The sequence below is a fragment of the Cupressus sempervirens genome, chromosome 8, assembly GCF_028749045.1.
Source record: "Cupressus sempervirens isolate cs-2001-9-10 chromosome 8, ASM2874904v1, whole genome shotgun sequence".
Taxonomy (NCBI): domain Eukaryota; kingdom Viridiplantae; phylum Streptophyta; class Pinopsida; order Cupressales; family Cupressaceae; genus Cupressus; species Cupressus sempervirens.
Window position 1 is genome coordinate 391170635 of NC_143125.1, and position 27084 is coordinate 391197718.

Sequence of the window (27084 nt, forward strand, 5' to 3'; positions counted from 1 at the left end):
AATCCAGTGGATTTCCTTGAAGATTTAAAGATGTAAGAAGCAGCAACTCTGAAGGATTGAACACCTTATTTGAAAGATTATGGATAAATCAATTTGATAAATAAAGTTCTGTTACATCCTTCAAAGGGCATGCTCTTTGTTCTTTAGCAATAAAATTCTTTGCTCCATAAATACCAGCATAGAATCCAAAGGCCCATTGACTATAATTGTGAGTGCATTGAGAATTAAAGATCTCCAACAATGTTTTAAGATGGGATTTTCATTTAACCAAAGAGCTCGTAGTTGACTAAATCCACCAACTGTTTGTGTAACTGATTTAATGATTTCTAGTTTTTTTCCCTAGAGATTAAGACCAACAAGATTTGGTAACTTGGAAGATAGATCTATAGAGTGTAGCATTTCATCATCAATCTGAAGATCCTCTAGCTCCAACCATAGAATATCTCTAGCTTTGCATAGTTCTCTATCTATTATTTCTTGAGGATTTTCCTTAGCCTCATTAATTAAAACTTGCCTACATTCACCAGTGATGTTTTCACAAGCCTCTAAATCAAAACCATCTACTACACACATTAATGTAGCCATTCTTTTAACTAATCTTGGAATTTCCTGCAAAAATTGAACAAAAAATTATGGGTTCCATCACACTCAATTACCAAAGGAAGATTATGAAGTTGTTGTGTCAACCAAGTTCACTTGGTTAACATAGAAAAATCATTTCACTATTAGTGTCTACCAAGAAGGGTTGGCTAAAAAAAGGATTTTCCTATTTGGGCATATTGAGCTTATTGGATTTGTTTGTTGGTTCTAGCTAGCTGATTAGATAAAGTATTTGTTATAAATTATATTCAAGATGACTTGACAATGTATATGATAGAAGTATAAGGTCAAGTTGAGGACTAAACAAAAGTGATAAAATGTGAAATATAACAAGATTCTTAGAGGGAGTGAATTATAAGGATAAGAAAAATATCCTTATTGCACGACAAAGATTAATTTGATCAAGAAGGATCAAGTATTTGAGCCAAAATTGAGATCTAAAATCAGCAATGTAGTTGCATCAAAAATTAGTTCATTTCATTGTTACTATCTAATAATTGTAGTAGTGAATTAAATCTCTTCATAGAGTTAGCCTAACAACTATTTTCCAAATCCTCTGACAAAGTGGCATTTCTAGATTGAAGTGTCTAAAGACCTCTAACAAGGCCACTCCTAACAAGGTGATTAAATCCTCTAACAAGGTCACACCTTATAGTGTGTTTTGTAACCTTTAATAGAGTTGGCTCCTAATAGGGCTCACTTCAAAAGAGTAAAATATAGTAACTAGTTGTAATTGGTAGTTTTTTCCAAATTGGGTTTCTATGTTAAATCTTGGTGTCACTTGTGTTCATGCTATTTCTTTCATGTATGTGATGTGACAACCAATATTTCTCACAAACCCTAAGCTCTCTAGGGTCTTCTTTTTTCTTTCACCTAATTAAATAGGAATTCTTTCACCCCCTATGCCTCTAAGGATTCTATCAAAGAGATCCCACTTTTTCAATTGGTGCACATCAATAGGTTAGTACAAGATTGCTCAAACTTTCATAAACACACAAATAACCCCAATACTCTTTGTACCTTTCCATTTGTTCAAATGAATACCTAGGCGTGACTTAGGTTACTAATCAACATAAAACACCCAAAACAAGTGCAAAACCCTATTCAAATTGCAATCCACAGGTCAATTTGTACTCAATTGCTTGGAAAAAGACTACAAGAATTAGCCCTCCAAACACACTAAAACTGAGATATTTTGGAAACTCCCTTAACAATGGCCAAAAAAATCATATTTTTGGATACCCTTTTCAAAGTACTTGAATGTTTTGTAATTCTTAAAACCCTAACTTGTTTTTACAACCAAAGCACAATTTTATGCTTAATTTGAGAGTTTCAAGGATTTTGGTGTTGTCTAGGTTTTAAACCTCCTAAAAGTCCTAACCAAGACTCCTCCTCTAGATTGGAGTTTTCACCCACCATATACCTACTCACCACATTCTTGTACTAAAGAATCAAACATTTTAATCCACTCCAAATGTTCTTTTTTAGATTTGTGATTCCTAACCAAACATGGTTTTCTTGCCTAGGGCATCACACTAAAAATGTTTTATGTGCTTCCCATGGGCTCTTTTTTTCTATACATAATTTAAAAGGAGTCTAGTTCCAAATCCCAAGAGGTCCTACATTTCATATAGTGGGAAATGGCCCTAAGATTCCATTTTTTGTTGGCTATCCAGTTCAGAACAGCAACCTGCTAACTTACAAGATAATTTATTTGAACACACAAAACTCTCCAAAACAAACCAAAAACTTTTTTAAAAAATGAAGAACAACCTCCACTAACACTTCCAACTTATAAAACCCTATGTTTGATCCATACAAATCATGGAAAAAACACTCAAAACAAGAAACTACTATAATAATGAAAAATGTTGATTACATTATGTATAATGTCATTTCTCCTTCTTCTAACCTCTTGAAAAAGGTTGAGTTTGACCTTATAAAGGCTTGGAATTTAAGTTTCCAACTACTTTAATTGGTTGAATGGCTTCCACAAATAAGTTACTCTTTTTGCATAAAATTTGCAAAAGTTGTCAATGACAACTATGCAAGAAATGAGCAATTTTTGCAATTTTGTAAATTTTCTACCCAAAATTTCTCTACTTGATACCAAACTTTCTAAGGATCCAATACACCTAATAAGGACACTAAAACACTTGATTACCCTATTTTTCTCTCAAAATACAAAAATTCTATATGGATCTAAATGAGCACTTTTTGAGCAATTAGGAGCAATATTGCATTGTGGGACTCTTCAAACCTATTTGACTTCACCTTATGACTAATTTGACCCTATTATTACTATAGTGATGTGGCTAGAATCACTACAATACCAAAACACCAAAGAAGCCCTAGGTCTACCCTTTAGCCTACCTAGATGCTCATGCACCATACTCCACCCATCAAAAAAATAAGTCCGACCTAATGGCAAGATGTATATGGCTATTCCAACCTTCTTGAACTCTATTTCAAAAACCCAAGTAGCCTCTAAAATTTGGCTTTCCCTTCTATTGAATGAGATGTTCCATATACACCTTGTTCCTTGTAGACTTCTTCACCCTTAAGTTTAACACTTTGTCTAATTCCAACTTGCTTATATTAGGTGTTGCAATAGGTTCAAGGTCAACATGAACATCTAAACTAATCTAAGGTAAGGTACCTTTGTATGCCACCAAGTCTTGCACATTAAAAATATGGGATATGCCTAAATCTAAAGGTAAGTCTACCTTATAGGCATTTTCTCCATACTTTTCAAAGATTTTGCAAGGCCCTACCCTCTTCAATTGTATCTTAGTAGGCACATCTTTTTGAAGCCTTGCTTTATTCAAATGGATCAATACATAGTAACTAATAGAAAACTAAATGTTTGTCATGCCTGACCACTACTTTTGTTCAACAGTATTTTGAGACTTTACTGTTTGGAGTTCACTTCTGTAGATATCTTGTCTTTCATTTCAGAACTTGGTTATATTTTGAGTCATTTGGAACTCGAGACTTATTATGAACGTATTTTTTGTTCAAAACTAAATTGTTTAGTTTTGAAGGTTACTTAGGATGTTACGATGTGAAACTATAATTGCATGTTGTTTGGGTATCGATTATGTTTATTATGTTTCAAACTTGATGTAAACTGCATTCTGAGTTGAATAGATATTTGAAAGAAAGTTTTAGTTGTATGTTCAACTTGTTATTGCAAATACAATTGTGTGTTCATATGCTCTACGTGTTTGAATTTTTCACTATATTTTCATATGTGTGACTGAGAGGGAGTTGAATTATTGCTTTGGTTTTGATTATTTGACTTATAATGACTTGCCATTACTAACTACAATTGGCATTGTATATAGATATACTTGTTTTTGAAAGGGTTTAAATACCCTAAATTTAGATTGGCAAAAACATTTTTCAATTTTCTTATTTTAAAATTTTTTAATTACCTCTTATTATCAAGTAACCCTAAGTGGGTGTCGAATTCCTTGAATAGGGTAAAATGTTCATTGTTTTGAAAAGCCAAAATATGGCAATGGCATTGAGACTACCATATACACAGCTTGGTGATGTGTGACAGTGTTTTGAATGCAAATTAATGTAGGCATTAATATGATATTTATCACCCAGTCGATCATTTCATTTTGGTTCAGTGTTGCTGGGTTTTGGCCGAGAATTGGTCCGCTTTACCTTGTGAAGCGAAACACCTATGAGGTGTTGCTAAAGAATAGGCACCATGGTTGGGAAGAAGCCCTATCTTATGAGGTTGAGTATGTTTTTGTTGCACACAGCTTCTATTATTCTTTTTGTCAAGGTTTCTCTCAAGTTTATCGATGTTGGCATAGTGGGAAGTGTACTATTGATTTGGCATTTGGGGCTTTGGAGTCGAGCTATAGTTCAGAGAATTGATTTGAGCATTTTTCCATCTACTGAGATTTTGAGGTAGGGGGCCTCTCTTAAACCCTATCCTATTTCTATTGTGAAGGTTACTCTTTGAAATTGTAAATTATGAATGTTAAAATTGGTTTTGTATGAAGACACATATCGACACCCAAGTGTGGGTGTATGCAGAGTTTGGCAATGAAGTTGTTGAGTTGTGCATATTCCCATACTCAGATCTGGGTATGGTGTAAATACCTTGAAAAAATAGCTTGCAGTAGAGTTTTGGTTTCATGGTATGGAAATGTATAATGTTATGAAGTTTTTGGCTTCCATAGAGCCGAGTTCTGAGTGCTTAAGTTTTTGGTGTATGTATTAATTGATATATGGTTAAACATCAACATCAAACTCTAAGTGTATGAAAAACTCGGGGTTTCTTTGCTAAGTTTAGTATGTACTTAGAATTGGGTGTGAGGATGTTGGAATATATGGTATAGTGTGTTGTGCCTAGGTATATTTTGTATTGTGGAAATGAGATTACATTGTGGGTGTTGGCTTCAGTAAAATCCGAACCCAGTGAGAACAAAATTATGTGGTTTTTATGGCATTTGAATTATATGAAACCTAAAATGTAGATAAACTATCAAACAACTACATTAAATCGAGGACAGACATTTGGTCAAACGATTAGCATGAAACTCAAATTAAGCTATATTAGTAGTTGTCAACGTAGTGTTATTGTGTGTTTGATATGATGTCAATAGACGATGCCGTGGAAATATATTGTGTTTGAATTACTTATCATTGGTATTAAGAGAGCATATGATAATTGGAAATTTAGTAAATTGCTATTATAAACATTAGTCATGACATTTCGTCAAATAGTTATGTGAAAACTTGAAACAAGTAGAAATATCTCTGCGACAACATAGGTTACTTGTATCTTATGGAAATTGGTAAAAGGGTTCCTGTTATATTAGCTGATGTTTAAATGAACTGAGCATGTGATCTAGTTTCATTCAAAACTATATGATAGTTTAAAAAAATTAGATAGCTAATGATTACTTCAATGGAAAAATGGACATTAAGTTGAACAGTTTGTTTAAAACCTTAAAACAAAGTTAAATTTCCTTTTTGTAAACTTAGTCTATTATAGTTAATGACAAACTGAAAGGTACTAGTGGAATAGCCAAGATTCTGTGTGAACGGGTATTTTGATTTGATTATGTTTTGAGTTTTGTATGATGTTGAGATTTTAGTTATCTTATGCTTTTATGTAAGTAGAACTTACAATTTGGAATTTGGAAATTGTTTTCAAATACGAATAGATTTATGATATTTGTTTGATGAAAGTATTTAAAAATAGGAATATCATATTTACTTTAAATCTATTATCTTAGTCATTTTGAAAGATTAACTTAGTGTATTACGATGGTAGGGTTAAATTGTGTAGTATTAAGATTTGGTAAATATCATTAATGTGATATGTCAAGTAATTATATTTATGTGATCTTAATATTATAGTTTTTTTCCTATTGTTATAGTAACCTAAATTACTTTTGAAATTGGCAGAATAAGATGTGTTACAAATAGATTAAAGAATGTAGTATCATGTTGTATACTAATTTTATATTTGTTGCATGTACATTCTTAGTATATCTGTTTGATGTGTATTTTAAGAATAGCTGTGATGAACATATATCGAGGTGGCTGAATTTGGTTTATCCTATTCAGTTAATTAATATAGTGATAACATTAAAATGAATTGGGTGGGTTATTTACATATAAAAGATAATTGGCCTTACCTATGACTTAAACCTATAAGGTTAAGTACGGAGAACAAGGAAAATCTCTATTTTGTCATTGACAAGTATAATAGAGAATTTTTTTATGTGTTGACTATGAGCATACCATACATGGATGCAAAACCTTAGTGCCATAACGATGACACCTCAGTATATATATGATTCATTTATGAGTTATTCTTAGTGTGAGTTTAATTTTGCATTGATAAGTAAATGTTTACTTCTTGCATATTAATTTTGGTATTGCACTTTGTTAAGTGAATCAGATATTTGTATTATAGTTATGTATATATTTATTTTAACATGTATCCAGGTGGATTACGCTTTTCAACTCAGTGTGTACTGAGCCCCTTTGTGTTGTGTTGCATTTATGTGTATTTTTAGGTGCTTCAGGTTTATTAGCAAGTAGCTAAGGATGACTATTGAAGTTTCTTCTTGAATTAGTATTTAATTACTTGTAGGGTCCATATGTTGGACATTGGCAAATAAGATTGATGTTGTACTTCATTATTGAATTAAACTCAATTTGTATTTGCGTCATAATGTATTTGAAGATTTTCAGATTGAGTGCGGTTCAATCTTTGTTCTTATAGTTGTAATAAGTTGAATTTTATATATATATAATTATTATGTTCTTTGTGTGTGTTCTTTGTTTTCATATGTCTTGGGTTTTGCTTAGTAGAGCATTACAATGTTTGTCCTCTTTTCATCCACTTTAGCCTTGAGTTTTTGAGTGTTATCTTGGATGGGCTTCTTGACTTGCTCTTGAATATCCTTCATAGTTTAAAAAAAGTCTTCACCTTGTCCACTTCTCTAATCCATATCACCAAGATATCTCAATTCACATACACCCCTTGGATGCATTCCATAAACTATCTCAAAAGGACTCTTTCTAGTGGTCCTATTCTTGCTATCATTGTAGACATACTCTTCTTGTCAAATGATAACATTCCAACTTTGACCATATTCCTTAGTTAGACACCTTAGAATTTTTCCTAAGGTCCTATTAACCACTTTAGTTTAATCATCAATTTGGGGATGGCAAGCTAAACCAAATGACATGTTTGTACCAAGTTTTTTCCACAAGGTTTTCCAAAAATGGCTCATAAATTTAACATCCCCATCTGATACAAAGCTTAATGAGATTCCATGAATCTGTACAACCTTCTTGAAAAATAAGTGGGCAATGTGACTAGCATCATTAGTTTTCCTACATGGAATAAAATGCCCCATTTTGTCGAATCTATCAACAACAACATAAATGCTATAATACCCTTGCTTGGTTTTTGGTAAACCTACAATAAAGTCCATACTTACACAATCCCATGGCCTATTTGGAATTGGTTAAGGCCGATATAAACCTACATTGTTAATTCCTCATTTGCCTTTCATGTCCACCATGCATTGCTCCACATACTTGGTTACATCCCTTGCTAGTTTTGGCCAATAGTAGAACTTTGCACTAGTTCTATGGTTTTTTTGATACCAAAATGACCACTTAGGCTACCATTATGCTTCTCCTATATTAAGTTCTCTCTCATGGAACCCCTACACCTAACTGATTAACTTTGAATAAAAAGCCATTTTGCAAGGTATATTCTAAAACTTTTCTATGAAAATGATTCTCAAAATCCATGCATACCTTGTAGGCTTCAACAAAGTCCTCGTCTTCTTTGTAGAGATTCTAAAAACTCTATATTCCAATGCTTTGGAGCTAAATCTCTTGGAGTTTCATAATCCTCCTACTTAGTGCATCTACCACTTTGTTCAAATGTTCCTTCTTATGCTTGATTGTGAAGGTAAAGGCCTACAAATACCCCACCCACTTCAAGCGTTTGTTGCTCAAGTTCTCTTGAGTGTTGATGTAGCTAAGAGCTTGATTATCTATAAACACAACAAATTCCTTGGGTAAAAAATAATGTCTCCACTTCCTAAGAAATTGAACAAAGGCATATAGCTCTAAGTCATAGGATGGATACTTCTTCTTGGCCTCATTAAGATTCTCACTATAAAAAGTCACTAGTCTACCTTCTTGACTCAAAACACTACCTGTCGCTAAGCCACTTGCATCACATTCTGAAGTGAACAATTTCTCAACACTAGGCAATTGTAGGATAGGTTGAGTAGCTACTTGTTTCTTCAACATTTCAAATGACTTTTTAGCTTCTAAAGTCCACTTAAACTTAGATTTGACTCCACCTTTTATGGTATCCAAAAAAGGTGCACAAATACCACTGAAAGTCCTAATGAATTTCCTATAGAATTGAGACAAACCATGGAAACTTCTTACTTTAGTAGATGTGGTAGGTGTTGGCCAATCTAGTATAACACCAATCTTCTCCTTGTCTATCTTTATGTGACTTGAAACCACAAAGCCTAGGTATGCAAGTTCCTCCTTGAAGAAGTCACACTTCTCAAGAGTTATGGCTAGCTTCTCCTCATGAAGCCTCTTCAAAATTTCCTCAACATGCTTGATATGCTCTTCTCTAGTCTTGTTGAATATAATTATATCATCTAGATACACCACTACAAATCTACCTATGAAATCCTTGAGAACTTCATTCATGAGCCTTGTGAATGTGCTAGGAGCATTGGAAAGACCAAATTGCATTACAAGCCATTCATTAAGACTGTAGACTTAAATGTTGTTTTCCATTCATCTCCCTCATTTATCCTTATTTGGTGATAACCACTATTTAAATCTAGCTTAGTGAAGTATTTAGCATCTCCAAGATAATCCATAAGGCCTTCAATCCTATGTATGGTAAACCTATACCTAATTGTATTCCTATTGATGGCTCTTGAATCTATACATAATCTCCATTTCTCTCCTTTTTTAGATGCCAACACAATAGAAATTGCACATAAGCTTATGCTCTTTTTTACTTGTCTTGATCCATCAATTCTTGGACTTGTCTTGCCAAATCCATGTTCTAATCTAGAGTCAACTTGTATGTTACTTTATTAGGAAAGGAAGCTACACCTAGGACAAAGTCAATTTGATGACTAATAACTCTCCTAGGAGGTAGAGTATTTGGAGTACCATCACTCACTATGTCCTTGTATTTCCCAAGAAAATTTTTAACTTCAATTGGTAAGGGTTCCTTGGTTGCATGCTCCTTTTCTTTAGAGTTTAGTACTACTATAAAACATTGGCATTCCTCATCCTTGAGGTCTTTAACAAACTCGATCCCACTAAAAAATAGCACACTAGGAACTTTTTCTTGTGTTTCCTTCCCTTCCAATATGGACTAAATTTTGAAGGTCTTTCCTCCTTTTTAAAAAGTTATGGAATTTTCCCTACCATCATATAAAACTTCCCTATCAAATTTCCAAGGCCTACCTAGAAAAAGATGACAAGCATCCATAGTCAAAACATCACACAACAGTTTGTCCTTGTATCTTGCTATGGAGAATTCCACCCAAGTTTTCTCATTCACCAAGATGCTTTGTCCCTTGTTGAGCCAAGTAACCTTGTAAGGGTTATCATGAGGTATCTTCTGCAATTTCAACTTAGTAACACCCTCCTTTGATATTACATTATCAATAGAATTTGAATCAACCACTACTTTGTGTTGGTTTAAATACATATTTACTATTTACACTTAAGTTTACTTAGGTTAATGCATTATTTTATTATTTGAGTCACTTAGGAGTTTGTGTACCTTTTTGAGTTGTCATGTTGACAACACAAAAGTATGCAACTCTAATTCAGCACATGATATCTACAACACTAGAGTTTGCATCATTCACTAAGTTTTTATGTAGACAACATAGTTATTCACACTCCCTTTTTAGCACATGTTGTCTACAACATAGATTTGCATGATACACCATTGTAGGCTTATCCTCTCATCATCACACTTACTTCATTGCTTAATAGAGGATAACCCATATCTAGTGGATATATGCCTGGTTGTATGACTTATGATGTAGCTAATTTTTTAAGCATTCTAGATACATCTTAGAGGCATTTATATACAGGCACTCCTAGTGTAATTTTAGGCATATATTGAATTGAAGACATATCGATATTCTAATCATACTCTTTCTAGTCTACAATTGTTCCTGTGTTTGAGTTCTTAGTTCTTGGGTGAATTTTTTCCTAAGAAAAATTCTTACATGATATTAGAGCTTGGGGAATTTCTCTTCACATAGCCATTCGAGACCATTTTTGCTTCAACACCTTAGTCGAGATCTAGAGTACTGCAAAAATTGGGAGCATCTAGAACCTAAACGGACCTCGCCATTACATCTGGAATGTCAATTTGATGCAAATTGGTTATAAAGTTGCCTACCCTAGACCAAAGTTGATCGTGAGGCAAAAATTTTTTGCAAATCGGAACCTAAAGGCCCTGATTTGCAAGTTCAGGTATGATCTTTTAGATCTGCAATTTTAATTTTCAGATCTGATTATTTCTTTGTATTTTTAAAATCTGTATTTTTTTTCAAATTTTTTTCCCCAGTCGGGCTAGTAGAGAATTTTTTTTGTAGAACTAGACAGTCACACCCTGCCCTTCCAATTTAGAAGAAGTATTCTATTTGGTAGGCATCAAGTTCAGCAAAATATTTTACATCTTATCTAGCAGATGGGACTACATATTTTCTAGCCACACCACAAATCCAGATGAGCAACACATAAATCCAATGGTCAGGATGCAATCTGGCCCTACCTCTCTAATCGATGACCTTTTTTATTTCTTGCCCAGCATCATACATGTGGATTTTCCCTTGTCTACTGTGTGGACCCAGTGTGAAGACCGACTCTCATGCTACATGTCCACAACATGGACACATTATTAACCAACATCACCATGAGTGACACATCATATCCAACAATGTAGTGCCACGTTAGAGACACGTGGAGCCTAATCATAGTTGTACATTGCCATACACCTACCATGTGGCCCTCTTCTAATCTACCACATGTACTCTATATGTAACACTCCAGCATCTATATGGTGACACATGTCATGTCTATACAATTGACTTAGCCAAGTCATACTACCATGTCACTAGGTAGATTTTTTTCATTGATGTCAACATTTCTTGAGGTTAAATTTGCTAGTTGTCTGACCATCAAAAGTAGACATTTTATAACTATTATGATGTCCATTTGATTGTCAAATTTAAGTGTGCAATTTTCCCTCCAAACCCCTCTTCAGATGCATTTTTAAATTGGCAGCCTAACTTTGCAAGCCCATAACTTGTTCATATGGACTCCAATTCAGGTGCAATTTTTTTTGATTTTGGGAAGAATTTCTTGAAATTTTTAGTGGTGGTGTTCTTTTCTAGTTTTGATGCAAGGATTTTTTATAAATTACATTTTTATGTGACTGTACCTATTCAATCTCTCATTTTGCAACGTCAAACACTTTGTACAGGATTATCTACTCACTTTTTCAGGTTCTATTTTTTTTGAAAGTGCATTATTTTTTGTCTACTTTCCATATCTACAATTATATTCTAAGGTTGTGTGGACAAAAACCTTACTTTTAGAACTAGGGCCTTTTCTGCATTGTATTGCTTTGATTACATTTTAGAATTGTTGTACATCTTAGCTAAAGTGCTTAGTGTCAAATTTGGACCTCAAAAGGTAGTTGTAAAAAGAAAAATTAGAAGTCCACTTCATTCATTTTGACAAGTGGCCTATTGTACACACACTACATATAAAGTACCAAAAACATCTTTTTTGCGGGGGTCTTTTGATTGAGTGAAAAGGGGGGGTGTGTACTATGTTTTTTGTGTCTCTCTTGTATGCTCTTTTCATTTCTACATCATGGGTTCACCTAAATGTCCACTTCTAACTTTGCATAATTATTCTACATGGAAAGATATTGCATGGAGTAGATTAATGGAAAAAGGTTTAAGTCTTTATGTTGATGGAACAATTTTCAAACCCATTGATGCTACAGAACTCATTGATTGGAAAAAAAAATACCAATAGGATTTAGGAATTATTAGGAACTATGTACATAGAGATCTCTTCTTTCACATTTCTAGTTTCAAGGAATCCAAACCTACATGGAAAAACTTGAATCATAGTATGGTAAGGTGGATGAGGAAAAGGGTTTTTAGATTGAGGATGATCTACTTCTCTTGGATCCAATGAACTTTGACACAATTCAAGATTACATCAACAAAGCCAATGAGTATAGGGCACTACTTAAAGATTGGGGAAATCCCATGAAGGATGACAAGTTGATTCATCACATCCTGAAGAGGCTACCTTCAAAGTATGTTTCATTTGTTTTGAGTTATAATACTCAGAGGTTGACCATGGGAATTTCTTACTAGAAGCCTACATTTGATGCTTTTGTAGAGATGTTGATTGTCAAACAATCTCACTTGATAGATTTGGGACTTCTCACAACATCCAACACCAAAGCCTTGGTGGCTAGTGATTAGAACTAGTCAAGTCAAAAAAGGAAAAATAAAAACAACAAGAAGTAGTAGAAGAAAAAATAATAGTCTAAGACACAACAATCCTCCTTACAATAAGGCAATTCTTCTTCCAACAAGAAGGGAAGTAATGAAAAGAAGGAAAAACTTTTTTGTTCGTATTGCAAAAAGCCAAATCATGATGAGCATCATTGCAAGACTAAAAGAATCAATGAGTTGGAAAACCTACTCAAGAAGAACAAAATTCAAGTGCCAAGCACTTCCAAGGATTCAACTCCAACCTCTTCAAAGGGAAAAGGGAAAGCACTTATGGAAAACTCAAGTTCTTCTATGAAATGGATACTTGACTCGGGTGCCTCCTATTATATGGGTTCTTCAAAGGGAGACTTTTCTTCATTGAATTAGTCACAGGTACTACACATATTTGTGGGAGATGATACTTAAATGGAAGTTGAAGGAAAAGGACATGTGGAAATAAAAAATGGGGAATTCAAAGATTTTCTCTATGTTCCAAACCTTAGCTCTAATCTCCTCTTAATTTACCAAATCACTCACCTTGGAGATGGTCACAAAGTTGAGTTCCTTCTAGATTTAGTGATGGTGTACAGTCTTAGAGATGATTCATTGGTTGTATTGGGGAAGTCAATCATTACAAAAGGCTTTATTCCTTCTCCCACTTTGTGCCTAAGTCTCCTTCACAAGTCTTGATAACTCAATCTAATTCACAAACCACATTATGACATGAGTAGTTTGGTCATCTTTCCTTCCGCTCTCTTCAACAACTTTTCTCAAAACACATGGTCAAAGGTGTACCTAACATCAAATTTTCTAAGGGTGAGTGTTCATCATGTTCTGTGGATATGCCTTTTGAGGAGAAGTGTGATAAAGGGAAGTCTTCAAGAGCACCAATTATTCTTTAGTTGGTTCACATGGTTTTAGTAGGTCCTTTTGCAATGACTTTAGTCAACTAAGGCCACTACATCCTTACTTTTGTTGATGACTTTTCATGCTTCACATGGGTCTACTTCCTTCATCATAAGAATGAAGTGGTTGATAAGCTTCAAGCCTTTAAGATTCATGTTGAACAAAAATCTAGGAAAGCCATCAAGGTTCTATGGATGGACAACAAAAGCCAATATGTGGATAGAAGACTTAAGGACTTTTGCAAACTTGAGGGAATTGATCTTCAGAATCCACCAACATTTAGTCTACACAAGACAAATGTTGTAGCACTGAGGATTAGGACTCTCAAGACCATGGTGAGTTGCATGATAAATGCCAAGTCTCTTGATCCAACACTTGAAGTTGAAGCCATTATCAGTGTTACTCACATATTTAATAGGTCTCCTCATAATGCTTTAGATGGGAAGACTCCTTTTAAGGCATGGTGTAGTAGAAAACTAATTGTGAGTCACTTTAGAGTTGTTGGTTGTCCACCATGGTCAAACCTATCATCTAGGGGATGCAAGGCACCAACACCTAGGCCTTGTACTTTCCTTGGTTATGAAGATGGTGCTAAGGCATACAAACTTTTGGATCCAGTGACTCATGAGATCTTTGTGGAGAAGAATGTTAACTTTGAGGAAAGTTCATCGAGCTTATCGTCTAATCCTCTCCACACTTCATAGACTATAGAAACTAGTAGTGATACCAGCGATAGTGCTTCAATAGATTTAGACACATGGGGTTCTATTGATAGTTGCAGAGAAAGGTCATGACATCAATATAGTCCATATTCTTATATGGCCATAGTGAAAGGTCCAACATAGCAGGGTACATGTTGTCTTCCAGCTCTAGCTTTAGTTGATGACTTCCTGGTAGACATTGCAAGTTTATTAGTAGAGTCACACACCATAAATTTGGGACACAACCTTGATGATTTACATCTTTTCTTTGATGAATATGATCCTTCTATAGTTGTTGCAAGGGCTCACTCTAACCCTCATGTCCATTCTCTACATGATCAATCTTTATAGGTTGGTGTGATTATGGATTCTTATGAAAAATAGTTGTTGAAGGTCTCTTTATCAATTGGGGACATAGATGGTTCATTGGGATAGGTTCAAAAAGCATCCTTGCTAGATCTACATTCATTATTTTCAGTAGTGTTAGAAGGGGCAAACATCAGCATCAACATAGGGACACTTGAATAGGTTTTAGGGCCACCATACATCTTTGGGATTGTACCTTTCGCATTGTTTCTTCCAAAGGGGAGGAACATCATTCTGCACTCATGGACCAGCTTCTTCCTTGGATCAACACTCATTGGTCACCATTCTTCATTAGGGGGGGACTACCTTGTCTCTCTTCCTCTTCTTTCTTATTGGGGGGGACTTTTTCCTCTTATGAGGTCTTGTTCGTCTCATTCTTCACTATTGTATATATTGGATGTATGTTGTAATTGGGCAGTCTTGATTATTTCATCCATCCATGCATTCCTATTCATCTCTCTTTTTGGGGGAGGGTTTTTCCCATGAGATTTTCCCTCTTTCTCGACTTTATGAGAGATTGCATTTCATTATGTACATGGTTACCTAACATGGCCTAGTAGTTGGGACCCATTATGCATTTCATTCTAGTTTTCATAAGCTTAAGGGCATTCCCTTAAGTTGCCCTTAAGGGGGGGTGTTGGTGTAAATATGTATTTACTATTTATACTTACTTAATTTTTCTTAGGTTAATGCATTATTTTATTATTTATTTTGTGAGACACTTAGGAGTTTGTGTACCTTTTTGAGTTGTCATGTTGACAACACAGAAGTACATAGCTCTAATTTAGCACATAGTGTCTACAACACTGGAGTTTGCATCATTCACTAAGTTGTCATGTAGACAACACAGTTATTCATCTCCCTTTTTAGTACATTTTTTCTACAAGATAGATTTATATGATACATCATTTTAGGCTTATCCTCTCATCATCGGACTTACTTTCGTGCTTAATGGAAGATAACCCATATCTAGTGGACATATGCCTAGTTGTATGACTTATCATGAAGTTAATTTTTAGGAATTCTAGATGCATCTCATAGGCCTTTATATATAGGCACTCCTAGTGTACTTTTAGGGATATATTGAATCTAATACATATCAATATTTTGATCATACTCTTTTTGGTCTACAGTTGTGCTTATGTTTGAGTTCTTAGTTCTTGGGTGAATTTTGTCCAAAGGCAAATTCTTACACTTTGCATACTTTTCCTAGGAATTTGTATTTTATCCTTAAAAATGCCCTCCTATGTTTAGGTTCATAAAAAGATGGTTGTTTGATCAGCACTCTCATAAACATGAGGTTCTCACCTTTTTCAAACTCAATGTGGTCTACATCAGATTCTTTGCTACAATCCTCTTGCACATATGCCATTCTTTTGTTCTAACTTGATGAAGAAGGCTTCTTTGGGAATCTGTAGGCTAGATGACCCAAGTTACCACAATTGTAAAAGTTCATACTTGCAAAGTAGGAATTTTATCTTCCTGATCCCCTCCCTCTACTTGATCCTCCTTGGTTGCCTCTTAAGGATTTATCAGTAGCTTGCTCTATGAACTTACTTTCACCTTGATTCTTTTGCTCACTACCTCTACCCTAGTATCCTCCTCTTTTCCCTCTTTTATTTCTACCCTTTCCTCTATCCTTGAATTTATAATTTCCTTTCCTTTTTTTCTTTTCCTCTACCTTTAGAGCTAGCTAATGGCATCTTTGAACTGTGATAGGTGCCCACAAACTAAGCTCCTCTTGGATATTCCACATCAAGCCACCTAGATATCTTGCCACTTTGATTGGCTCATCTTCTTTCTACTTGGATCTAAAACATAATCTCTAAAATTCTTTAGTATAAGAGGTCACATCTAGGTCTTTTTTCTTCAATCCTTGCCTTCTCTTATGGATCTAAATTTCAAAGTCTTCAGGTAGGAAGTTTTCCTTCACTTTAGTGACCATAGAGCCTTCCAATTAACTATAGGAGTCTTACCCATGTTGATTCTTTCATCTTGTAAATATTTCCACCATGTTAGAGCTGAGACTCTAAGCCTTGGCTTAGAAACTTTAATCTTTTGTGCCTCTGATACCCCCTTACACTCAAAATGGTTCTCCATGCCATCTATCAAGTCCATGACTAGATCTATGTCCATCTTTCCACTGAAAAATGGTACACCTTCCAAAGATTTTCCTCTTAAGGCTTTGATAGCCTTCAATAAGGACTATTCATTCAAGATAGGGTAAGGTTTAGGGACTACATCCTCCTTTGCTACCTCTTTACCCTTCTCAAATTCTTTGTCTTCCTTTCTCCTGGCTACTTTAGCAAATGCATCCAGTTTCACCTTCACCTCTGCTAGGGATTCTTCAAGAATTATATTCTTCTCCCTTTGTTCATCAACTTCCTTGGCTATTTCTACATTTTTCACCATGCTGGTTTCACCTACTAATTTCAAGTAGCTACAGACATCCACCATCTATTCCCAAATCTTTAACTTGCTCTAATACCACTCCAATGTGACAACCAATCTTTCTTACAAACCCTAAGCTCTCTAGGGTCTTCTTAGGTCTTCTACCTAATTAAATAGGGCTTCTTTCACCCCCTATTCCTCTAAGGATTCTATCAAAGAGATCCCACTTCTTCAATTGTTGCACATCAATAGGTAGTATAAGATTACTCAAACTTCTATAAACAAACAAATAATGCCAATGCTCCTTGGACCTTTCCATTTGGTCAAATGAATACCTAGTCATGCCTTAGATTTCTCATCAACATACTACACCCAAAACAAGTGCAAAACCCTATTTGAATTACAATCCATAGGTCAATTTGTACTCAATTGCTTGGAAAAATGCTACAATAATTAGCCCTTCAAATACATTAAAACTTAGATATTTTGAAAAATCCCTTAAAAAAAGCCAAAAAAAATCACCTTTTTGGGTACCCTTTTCAAAGTACTTGAATATTTTGTAACTATTAGCCTCCAACTTGTTTGTACAACCCAAGCACAATTTTAGGCTTAATTTAACGGTTTCAAGGATTTTGGTGTTGTTTGGGTTTTAAAACTCCTAAGATTCCTTACCAAGATTCCTCCTTTGGATTATATTTTTTCCTCACCATATACTTACTCACCACATTCTTGGACTAAAGAATTAGACATTTCAATCCACTCCAAATGCTCTTTTTTAGATTTGTGATCCCTGACCAAACATGGTTTGCTTTCCTATGGCATCACACTAAAAATGCTTATCATGCTTCCCATGGTCTCTCCTTTGCTATACATAATTTAAAAGGATTATAGCTCCAAATCCCAAGAGGCCATACATTTCATACAGTGGGAAATGGCCCTAAGACTCCATTTTGTGTTGGCTACCCAATTTAGAACAGCAACCTACTAACTTACAAGATAATTTATTTGAACACACAAAACTCTCTAAAAAAATGTAAAAAAATATAAAAAGAAATGAAGTAAAACCTCCACTAACACTTCCAACTTAGAAAATCCTAAATTTGATCCATACAAATCATGAAAAAAAATTAAAAACAAGAAATTGTTGTAATAATGAAAAATGTCAATTACATTTCGTACAATATCATTTCTCCTTCTTCCAACCTCTTGAAAAGGTTGAGTTTGACTTTATATAGTCTTGGAATATAATTTTCCAACTACTTTAAGTGGTTGAAGGGACTCTCATGAAGAAGTTTCTCTTTTTGCATAGAAGTTGCAAAAGTTGTCAATGACAACTTTGTAAGAAATGAGCAATTTTTGCAATTTTGTAATTTTTCTACCCAAACTTGCTCTACTTGATACCAAACTTTCCAAAAATCCTAAGATGGATACAAAAAACCTAATAAGAACCCTAAAACACTTTATTGCCCTATTTTTCCCACAAAACTCAAAAATTCTCTATGGAGCCAAATGAGCACTTTTTGAGCAATTAGGAGCAATATTGCATTGTGGGACTCTTCAAACCTATTTAACTTCATCTTATGACCAATTTGACCCTATTATTACTCTAGTGATTTAGCTAGCATCACTAAAATCCAAAAACACCAAAGAAGCCCTAGGTCTACCCTTTAGCCTACCTAGGTGCTCATGCACCAGTATGCAACTAAGTTAATAAGGTTAATCACACTTAATATCTTAACTTATATAGGTTTAGTATTTGTCAAGTTAAAGTTGATATTATAGTGCTTGACAAGTTACAACATTTTTTAGTGTTAACTAAGTGCCTATGTGTTAACCAAGTAACAATAGTTTCAACAGAGTTTATGTTTTGTACTGACATCTAAGGGATCTGGGATTTTTACTTGTGTGGTAATTGATTCACCCCTCCCCTCTCAATTAATCCTCTTATATTTTCAAAATTTGGTATCAGTGCCTTTGGTGCTTGCAAAAAAGGTTTCAAGGACCTAAGCTAAAGGTCAAGATGTCTTATAGAAGATAGATTCCCAAGATGAACAAAGATAACTTCAAGGCATGGTAGGAATTTATGAAGCTACATCTAGTAACCATTAGTGATTCAGGTTTGAAATATTTGAATACTCAATATAAGGCTCCTACTAGAATTTTGATTGTGGAAGAAATTGTTGAAAAGGAGAATTATAACATTATGATGATTGACATTGCATCAACTCTTAGCTATTATGAATTTGATGAGGTCAAAGGGTGTGTTATTGCTCATGAGATGCAGACCAAACTGAAAGATATCTATAGAGGTGATGATAATGTGAGAAGATCCAAGGTAGAAAGCTTAGGAGGTCATTTTTATTAGATGAAGATGAGGGAGGATGAAAACATTGCAAAATATGTTGAGAGAATCAAAGCTAGTATTAGTGCAATCAAAGCATCTAGAGGGAAAATTGATGATGTCACAGTGTTAGCAAGGTACTCAGAACCCTTCTTCCTATCTATGCAATTAGAGTATTAGCTATTCAAAAAATGAAATGTGATCTGAATAATAAAATAACCTTGGATGCTCTAGTGGGAAGGTTGATAGCATTTGAGCTAGATAACTATGATAATTATGTTCCTAGTTCTAACAATCTTGAGTCTGCATTTGAAGCCAAGTTGTCACTCAAGAAGAAAGCTACAAAGTCTAAAGGAAAACAATCAAAAAGTGAAAAGGAAGATAGTTATGATAGTGATCTTGATTCCATTGAGGCACTACTTGCAAGAAGATATCCCAAAGGCAAAGGAAAGTACAAAGGTAAAATTCCTCTAATCTATTTTTCTTCTGAAGAAGTTGGTCACATTACTGCAAGGTGTCCAAACAGAGAAGACAAATGTGAAAAGAAGAAAAACAAGTATAAAGAAAAGAAGGATTCCAAGAACTACAAGGACCACAAGAATAAAGGTAAGAAGACATGTTTGATGGCTAAAGATTCTAATAGTAGTGATGATGATGAAATGGTTTACATTGTTGTAAAAGATGAATTAGATAATGAGGCTAATAAGATGGAACTTATTTCTTATGTTAGCAAAAAAGATACATCAATTATTGATAGTGGTTGTTCTCATCATATGACTAGTGATAAAACAAATTTTGTACATATGGAACAACACTATGATGGTGGAAGTGTAATATTTGGAAACAATGAACTAAGTTGCATAAAAAGAAAAGGTTGTATTTCTCTAACCAATGAACTCAGATATGATAATGCTTATTGGGTTGAAGGACTAAAACATAATCTACTGAGTGTGGCACAGTTGAATAACATTAGATTCAAGGTAGAATTAATGAATGAGAATGCCAAGCTACTAGATGGAATAGGAAATCTGGTTAGGTCTAGTAATCACACAAAAGGTAATTTATTCTACCTAGATATAAGTGAAAGTTCTTGTTTCATTGCTTAAGTAGAATAAATTTGGTTATGACATAAAAGGTTGTGTCATGTGACCTTTGATAACCTAGTCAAGATAAGGGGAAAAAAAGAGTAAGATGCATTGCTAGTTTAAGGAAACCTTATATGAGCTTATGCAAAAATTATCAAATTGGTAAGATGGGAAAGACAAGTTTTAAGAGCGAGAACTAGTATTCTGAAGAAGTCTTCGAGCTGGTTCATATAGACCTTTGTGGACCTACTAGAATAGAGAGCTACAATGGATATAATTTCATTTTATTTGTTGATGATTATTATGGGATGATGATAGCAATATATCTAAAAGATAAATTTGAAGCTTTTCAAAAATTCAAGTGACATTTGGCTAGAGTTGAGAAGGAAACAAGAAAGAAGCTGAAATTTTTGAGATTAGATAGAGGAGAATTCTTTTCTAATGAATTCAATGAATTTTTCACTGAAAAAGGAATCAAAAGACAAGTACTAGCCTCTAGTACACCTCAAAAAAATGGTATAATAGAAAGAAGGAATAGATCAATCATGAATATGAAGGCATACAAATGTTTGAATCTAACCACTCATAAGATCATAGAAAGTGCACATGTAAAGATTGATGATTTTGCCAAAAAGAGTGAAGAAGAGAGCAGCAAAGAACTTGAAGACTACATAAAGTTTATTTAATTTGAACCTAATACACTGCCTAATTCAATTGGAAGTCATCAGACTTCACCTCCCAAGTTCTCAAAATCTCTAGAAGCACCCGAGTTGCAGCTAGTGCATCTTGAGTCATAATCTAAAGGACTTGAGTCATAGTCAAAAGCTACTAAGTTGTAGCTAGTGCAACCTAAGCCTGAGTCTGAGTTAGAAGGACCTAAGTCACAGATAGTGGGAACCAAGTATGATGCAGAAGATCATGGTGATGAAAGTGGAACAAGTTCTAAATCCAAAGTGACTGAATTAGCAAGATATTTTTGAAGGCACCATGCACGTGAGAAAATCATTCAAGACAAGATAGAAGGTACAATGACAAGGAAAAAATTGAAAGGTACATGTTTTCTTATTGAATTTGAACCTAGAATAGTTAAAGATGCTTTGGATAATGAAATTTGGATTGAAGAAATGAATGAAGAGATAGAATATATAGAAAGGAATAAGACTCTGACTCTTATTCCTAGACCTAAGGAAAAGAATGTAATTGGCAAAAAGTGGGTTTTCAAAAATAAGTTGAATGAAGATGGAGAATTTTCAAGAAATAAATCAAGGTTAGTATGGACAGGCTATTCTCAAGAAGAAGGTATTGATTATGGTGAAAGTTTTGATCCTATTGCAAGATTAGGAGGTGTTATGACTCTACTTGCTTATAGTACACATAAAGGATTTAAATTATATCAGATAGACATTAGATTTGCATTCTTGAATGGAATTCTTGAAGAAGAAGTCTACATAGAATAACTTGAAGGCTTTGTAGATCCTAGCAAAAAGTATATGGTTTTTAAGCTGCAAAAATCATTGTATGGTCTTAAACAATCTCCCAAAGCTTGGTATGAAAGACTTCATAATTATTTGATGAAGATTGGTTTTCAAAGGACAAATGATAACAACAACCTATACATCAAAGGAGGACCATATAAAAAGATTGTGTTGGCCAAAATCTTTGTGGATGATACATTATTTACTAGAAATGATGATTTGTGCAAATCTTTTTTAGAGGAAATGAGTTAGGAATTTGAGATGTTAATTCTTGGAGAAATCAAATTCTTTGTTGGCTTGCATATTCAACAAAAGAAAGATGGTATCTACATTACTCAATCTAAGTATATCAAGGAGATACTAAAGAAATTTGGAATGGAGAATTCAAGACCAGTTGGAACACCTATGTTTGTTGGACATAAGCTTTCCAAAAATGATGATTCCAAGGAGGGAGATCAGACCACATACATATCAATAATTGAAAATAATTTCAATATGTTGTACATACTAGGCCTTATATTTCTCTTGTAGTTGGTATGGTGGCAATATTTTTAGCTAATCCTAAAGAAAATCATATGATGGCAATAAAGAGAATCATGAGGTATCTAAAGGGTATTGAAGAGTATGGATTATGGTACAAGAAAGGAGGAAATTTAGATTTGAAAGCCTTTACTAATGCAGATTGGGTAGGAAGTATTGATGATAGGAAGAGCACCAGTGGTGAAGCATTCTATCTTGGTAAGAGACTAGTGTCTTAGACAAGTAAGAAGAAGAATTGCATTTCTCAATCTACAACAGAGGTAGAGTATTTTGTAGTAGTAGTCAATTGTTCCAATATTGTTTGGTTCAAGCAATTTTTTCCATGTATGACGGTAGAGATCAAAGATCTAGTGGTTATCTTCTATGATAACATTAGTGTAATTAATATATCAAAAAATCATGTGATGCATACAAAGACCAAGCACATTGCAATAAAATATCATTTTTTGAGAAAATTGGTGGAAGAAAAAGAGGTGAGATTGGAATATGTGAATACTAAAGAACAAAGTGCAAACATATTCACAAAGTCATTACCTAAGGATGCACTTTTGTATCTAAGAGGTAAGTTATGGGTTATTACCCTATTTGAAGCTCATTAAATGGAGTTTAGTGATGTATCAACTAAACATTCTTGATGATTAGTCAAATTGATGTAATAATGAAAGGTTAAATTTCATATGAATCAGTACATTGGTGTACATTGAAATTCACCACATATTGTCTTTATCATAAGATGACAAAGAGGGAAAGTTTTCTGTCATATCATAGAAATTTTCTAAAGAGGGAGAGTATATTTTCATATCATAGAAATTGTGTTTGAAGATGTGAAAAAGGGAGAACCTATGAAAGATATCAAAGAAGGAGAACTTGGTCTGATATCAAAGAGGGAGAGTTTGGTGACAAAGGATAAAACTAAAGTCAGAGGGAGTTCACATTGATAGAGGGAGTTCTCATGGATGAGAATTAGAATGAAACTGAAGATATTATCCTTACTTATATTTTGCACTAAGATTTCATTGTATTATGACATGTTGTGTTGTCATCAATTCCAAAGAGGGAGATTGCTGAAAATAATTGATTAATTGTATATTGTCTTTGATGTTATACAAAATGTCATATCTTTACTAGTCAGTGTATGTTGAGCTCACTCGAGTGATGAAGATAGTTTCGTATGTATGCCAAACATTCTAGTGTTTGCCAAGTTCAAAAGATAATGTCTACCAAGCTCACTTAGGTGTCAAAGAGAAGTTTTTAGAAGTTGAGTGTTAACTGAGCTCACTTAGTTAAAAAAGAAAAAATTGGATGAAACTAGTGTTAATCGAGATCACCTTGTTACTAAATGAATATTACAAAGTTGCAGTGTTAATTGTCTTGACCACATAATTGGGAGATTTCAAAAATTTCATTTTATTTCCCTTTTTTTTCTAAAAAGTGTACCCTTAGAAAAAAAGAAGCTTCATCTAACATGGGGTCAATATTGGTTGTAGGACTTTGGTAATGTTCTATTGCTACTAAACCCAATAAACTCTCTATCTAAGATTAATGCATAAGGTAAATTAATACATGAATCATCTACATGGGAGCTCTCTTGCTTGTCAGGTGGCAAGTATTTCTCAATGATTTTTGCCTCACCAATTAAAGTACCATTTAAGAAGACCAACGATGATTGAGGTTAAGTGCTCCATACATTTCAGATTTTTCTTTTCCCTCAAAACTTGTAGAGTCTAAAGCACTTTCACTAAGACATGCATTAGCTTCACTTTCACCACCAAAGCTTTCATGCAAGGAGGTAGATCATATAATAGTCCGAGTTGAAAAAAATTCATCTTTTTCACAAATAAAATAAAAGATATCATACTCTAATTGCACACGAGGTTGAATTATTCATTTTTAAATTATCAAGATCAACATTCAATACTTCTTAGCTAAGGAAAAAGAAAGAGATCAAAAAATCTTTCTTCACTTAAACCATTCTTTCTTGGTAGTGCTTGGTCTTCACAAAGTTGCAACACTTCTTGTTGGGTGGGTCACATGAGCCTTCTTGTGGCTAAAGACACAACAAAAAATTTAAAAATAATTCTTTTTCAAATTCACAAAAACATAACAAAAATTTCTCAAAAATTTTGTTGTTTTGGATCACAAAATATATAGATCATGAAGATCAAATGCTAAAAATTTCATTGTGTTTTCATTTTTATGAAATTTGGTCAATGGTACAATTTGTAGGGAGGATAGTTGCATCCCTCATTTTTACAAAAGGAACTACTTTCCAAGCTATTTGACATTTTTGAGGGATGTAATATTTCAGCAGGTTCACCATTGTTTTGCTCCCTATTTTCTCTAGAATCTTCCTATCCAAGTAGGTTTTTAGAGTTATGAGGTTGCCTTCCAAAGCATGATTCCATTTTACTTTTATTACAAGATTTTTAAGAAGAGCATGGGATAACTTCATCTTGTAAATTAAAAGATTCGATAGTAGGGTATTTACACTCTTTAAGATAAAAAGAATCTTCAACCTCTGATATGAAGTTAAAAACTTTATATTCTGGAAGCATAGAAGTCTCAAAAAAAAATTATCCTCTACACTTATTGGGGTAGCCCAGTCTTCTAAAATTATGGAAGGGAGGTAGAAGTATATGAATCATTTGCATTTAATCTCACCAATTTTCTAATGTTTTGACTATCCTCACCTATGCAAGATTGTTCTTCACGAGGCTGAGATACTTTTTGCTACACCTTTATTTCACCCAAAATAGAGTAATTGCAAGAAATATAGTTGGATAGAATCCCTAGAGCTTCATCATCAAGCTTCAATTCTTCCTCAAGTTTTTACACTCTTTTCTTGTGTTCTTGGAGATCTTTCTTGTGCCCATATTAGAGGAGGATAGGAAGTTAGGTGAGGAATCACATGATTCTCAACCAATCATTTCTTGTCATGCACTTTTAGGTTTTAGTGCACCACAAACTTTGAAGGTAGTGGGTTTCTTAAAGAAGCAAAAAGTAACAGTGTTGATTGTCTCAGGTAGTACTCATAATTTCATCAACAAAAAGTTGATAACTCTTCTAAATTGTTTTATATATCCAAACCCCCAGTATATATATAAACAAAAAGTTGATAACTCTTCTAAATTGTTTTATATATCCAACCCCCCAGTGTATATATATATATATAAAATGAAAAGGATTTTTTAAAAAGATTTATATAAAAATTTAAGCTTATTTCTAAAATAAAAAGGTTTCATTTTTTCTTATATATGATGAAACTATAAAATATATATTTTTCTAACTAAATCAGCATGTAATATTTGATTTTTAAATTAATAATAGAAACATTCATTTACAATTAGAAATTTTATTATACTTTTAAGATTTATAATGAAAATATTTATTTTACAATTATAAAGTATGATTATTAGAATATTTTAATTAAATTTAAATTTTAGATTTATTATCAATTTTTTTAATAATTATAAAAAGTGTTGTTATGTACTTAAATAAATCAATAAATGATATTAAAGCTTCAAAGAATGTAGTATTTTATTAGTTTATTTAATTATTATTTGAAATATATATATATATTGATTATAGTATTTAATAAATGTAAGTTAAATATAAAATATATTATATTATTATTATATTATTATTATATCATTATTTTGTATATTTAATATTTATTATATAATGAAACTCTTGTACACGTTTAATATTTATTAAATAGTAGAATTTAGTATATATTAAATAATTTTAAATTTAATCATAACAATATAATATAATAAATTAAAGGAGATAATTTACATGGTCATAATTTAGTAAATAATAATAATTAGTTATTAAAATTATTTAACAATTAATCATTAGTTAATTTTGCATATGCAAATAGGAGGTTTCTTGTACTTCAAATCCTTTTGAGTTCATTATACATTAAGGGAGCTTTTCATATTTTGAGCACAATTTTTAGCCTAAGATAGACATTTTCTTTCTTCCTCTTTTACATTAAATGGACCTTTTTAGGACTTCTTATGCAGTTTGAGAATATATTAAGAACATTTAATTGTTATGAATTAGGATATCAAATGTGAGGATCACAATAATGATAAAACACAATAGAAGAATAATTGTCATTTATTGAATCATTTTTTTTTTGTTTCTGACCAATTTTGAGTTGTGATTTTACCCAATGACCAAATTAGTCATTTATACTTATGAATTCCAAAAAAGTCATAGAATCTAATTAGTTTTAGTCACATGACTAAAATGTTTAGTTATGTGACTAAAACTTTTTAGTCACATAGTCATTTATTTTTCCAAATTCTACAAGTGGTGCTTTCACCCAAAGGAGAAATCTTGACTCTACCATTCTTGAGATTAGCTAGATGAATGACGTGCTATATGATTTCTAGGATTGTTGCAAGGAAAGCATTACTAGTGCTATAAAATCCCATTTGAGTATTGAAGAAGATCACACATCTTCTCTTTTATGGAGAAGTGCATGCATTACATTCACAATCTTCAGATTGTGAATGTAATGCATGCACTTCTCCATAAAAGAGAAGATGTGTGATCTTCTTCAATACTCAAATGGGATTT

At 33.3% G+C, this 27084-nt stretch overlaps 1 pseudogene; it reads right to left on the minus strand.

Moving 5' to 3' along the window:
* LOC149542929 (T-complex protein 1 subunit beta pseudogene) overlaps positions 1-17077 on the minus strand; it is a 119212-nt pseudogene extending 102135 nt beyond the window's left edge.
* Positions 17078-27084: the final 10007 nt, after the last annotated feature.